The 3501-nt window shown below is 40.4% G+C and overlaps 1 non-coding gene across 1 annotated transcript; it reads left to right on the top strand.

Moving 5' to 3' along the window:
• The first annotated feature begins 2605 nt into the window (after positions 1–2605).
• LOC140855134 (small nucleolar RNA R71) lies at positions 2606–2711 on the top strand. The gene has a single exon (XR_012138164.1). It is a non-coding gene; the product is annotated as a small nucleolar RNA R71 (small nucleolar RNA).
• The last annotated feature ends 790 nt before the right edge of the window (positions 2712–3501 follow it).

The raw sequence follows: 3501 nt of genomic DNA, 5'->3' as shown, positions 1-3501 counted from the left end.
CCCGAATGGCATACGTCGAAAAGCGAAGGTGCCATAGGGGCAGGTGAAGGTAGTCTTTTCTTGGTCATCCAAAAATACAAGTACTTGATTGTACCCTGAATAACCATCAAGAAAATAGAAGAAACTTTGTCCTGCTAACCGTTCTAAGATTTGGTCGATGAAGGGCAATGGAAAATGGTCCTTCCTAGTAACGGCATTTAGTTTTCTATAATCTATGCATACTCGCCATCCAGATGATATGCGAGTGGAAAGCAGTTCACCTTCTTCATTCTCAACTACAGTAATACCTGATTTCTTAGGTACTACTTGAGTGGGACTAACCCATTTACTATCAGATATGGGGTAGATGATTCCAGCATCTAACCACTTTACCACCTCTTTCTTTACTACTTCACGTATGTTTGGGTTCAATCTCCTCTGCATATCTCGATGGGGTTTGGCATTTGCCTCACAATGAATATGGTGCATGCAAATGGAGGGGTAAATTCCTTTTAAATCAGCAATGGACCAACCGATAGCCTCTTTGTGTTCCTTCAGAATACCAACCAATTATGTTTCCTGATTAGGGGTCAAGTCTGATGCAATGATTGCCGGGAGGGTGTCATTGGGTCCTAGAAATACATACTTGAGCATAGCAGGAAGGGGTTTCAATTCTAACGTAGGTGGTGATTCTAAAGATGGGACTATTGGTGTACTGGCTAATGTGGGCAATGGCTCATACTTGATTGTCCATGGAGGAGTGGTTTTATCGTGTGGTGTATCCAACAAGGTGTTAACTTCTTTCATATATCCCTTAAAGTCATACACTCCAAAGTGAGCCAAGCAAGTATCTAAGGGGTCTGGTGCTAGAATTGTGGGTGTTGCATCTTCTATAATGTCTTCTAGTGTATCTACTTCGAAGCAACTATCCATTGATGGTCCTTGGGAAGCACCAAACACATTCAGTCTCAGTTTCTTATTTTCAAACGATACGTCCATGACTCCTGTTCTACAATTAATACATGCATTTGCCGTAGCTAGGAAGGGTCGTCCTAAGATAATGGAAATTTGTCTTGGGTTGCCACTTAGTTCTATGTCGAGAACCAAAAAATCAACTGGAAAGTAAAACTCATCTACCTTGACCAAGACATCCTCAAGCATTCCATGTGGTTCTTTAATTGATCTATCGGCTAATTGCAGTGTGACTGATGTGGGTTTCAGTTCTCCGAATCCAAAAAGTTTATACACCAAACTAGGTAAAAAATTCACACTTGCCCCTAAGTCCAGAAGAGCTTTTTCAATGTGATAATCTCCTATAACACAGGAAATGATGGGGGCTCCTGGGTCCTTAAGCTTTGGAGGAGTGGTATGCTGGAAGACAGAACTAGCCTATTCAGTGAGGCATACTTTCTTGGAGATTTATGATCTAGATTTATATTTTTGGATGCACAAATCCTTCAAAAATTTGGCATAAGCAGGGATCTGTTTGATTGCATCTAGAAGGAGAAGATTAATTTGGACTTGCTTAAACAATTCCAACATCTCATCGAGTTTTCCTCCCTTCTTATCTACAGGAATAGGGCTTTTCAGGGCATCCAAAAATGGGGCTTTAGGCAAGTAAGATGATTTTGGTGTAGTTGGTTCATTCTCTATTTTAAGGTCCTCCTTGTTCTTGGGTGATTTGGCTTCGGTTAGAGGTTTAGGATCGGTCTCATTGGTTTTACTAGTGTGTTCAATGACCTTCCCACTTCTCAGAGTCATGATTGATTTGGCACGTTCAGAAAAAACTTCTGGGGTATTAGAGCTCTCAATCACAAATTGTCCTCTTGGATTGCTCTCAGGTTGGCTAGATAATTTTCCTCCTTCTCTCCTACTGAATGCAGTTGCTAGTTGACCTATTTGGATCTCTAGCTTAGCAATAGATTGTGTGTGGGAGTTAAGGGTCTGAGTGTTGACTTCTAATCATTCTAGTACTTTCAAAACTTTTTTCTTAAAAGTTGAGCTATGACCAGTAGTAGACGGTTGAGGAGCATTTTGAAATTGATGGTATGGTCCATGCCTGTATGTTGGGTCCTGATATTGAGGTCGAGGTGCGGCAGGGCCAACCACTGGTTGTGGTCTCCAGGAAAAATTTGGATGGTTTCTCCAGCCAGGGTTATAAGTGTTCAAATATGGATCATTTCCTGGTCTGCGAGCTTGTTGGACTTGAGCTTGCTGAACCTGCTCGTGCACAAACTCAGAAAATTGAGGTGCGGCTGGGCATTCACTAATAAAATGGTTCGGACTTGCATACAATGCACAAACTTCTTGGATTGGGTTAGGTGGAATCGGAGATTGTCCAGTATTTAGAAGACGAACTAATTTTTGGGATAGTTCATCTACCTTACTGTGGATATCCATGATGTTTCCAATCTGATAAATTCCACTTCTTTTTTGTTGAAGCATGGGTTGTTCTCTAGAGGTGGCAGACATATGATGTAGGAAATTCTCACTAAGTATTTCAAAGAGCTGTCAGGCTTCATCCTCACTCTTTAGCATGAATGTCCCACCACATGATGCATCAACCATTTGTCGGTGTTTCTCCGATAGACCATCATAAAAATACTGATAAAGTTGCCATTTAGGGACAGCATGGTGTGGACATTTATGAATGAGGTCCCTTAACCTTTCCCATGTCTCATGAAAAAGTTCACCCTCCAATTGGAAAAAACTAGTGATAGCTTTTCTAATTTGATTTATTTTTCCAATTGAAAAGTATTTCTTAAGAAATTCTCTCTGAAGATGTTTCCAAGTTGAAATGGTTATAGAGTCTAAGAAGTTTAACCAATGCTTGGCTTTGTCCTTAAGTGAGAAAGGGAACAGTTTCAACCTAAGGGCATCATCGGAGAAGTTTTGGATTTTTATTGTGGAACAAATTTCAAGAAATTCATCCAAGTGTTTGTATGGGTCCTTGTTACTAAGTCCATAGAATGATGGCAACATTTGAATAATGCTAAACTTAATCTCATATTGGGTAGCTTCTACTGGAGGTGCTTGAATGCATGGAGAGTAGGTATACGAGGATGGAGTGAAATATTCTCTCAATGAGCGTGGAAGATTAGCCTCACCAGGTGCAGCCATGTTTCTAACTCGGATAGTCCTAAGAGTCTTTTTTAATTCTTCGTCTAATGGTTGCAAGTCGGGTTTTAGTGATCGTCGACCTAACATGCAACTAAAAGGTCTATATAGGACTATCCTAGTCTGTTAAGGATTATTTTTTTTTTAAGAGGAGAAGAGAAGAGAGAAAAGAGTTCTAAAGAAGAGATCCTAAGAAGTCCTAAAACTAATAGAAGAATTAGTTGTGGTTAGATTTTAATTACAATCAAGTTAGCACGCAGTGGACTCTCTATCCTAAAGTTACCCTAGTTCTAGACAGCTCCTAACTGTAATTAGCCTTCAAGCCCTCCAAGTCAGAGCTTGACCAACTAATTGGCCAGATAAGTGTAAAGTTGGTGGGAGTCCCCCCGTTGCTTTTCTTAGACA

The sequence above is a fragment of the Elaeis guineensis genome, chromosome 1, assembly GCF_000442705.2.
Source record: "Elaeis guineensis isolate ETL-2024a chromosome 1, EG11, whole genome shotgun sequence".
Taxonomy (NCBI): Eukaryota; Viridiplantae; Streptophyta; class Magnoliopsida; order Arecales; family Arecaceae; genus Elaeis; species Elaeis guineensis.
Note: the sequence above shows the minus strand (reverse complement) of the source record. Positions and strands in the feature narration are given on the sequence as shown.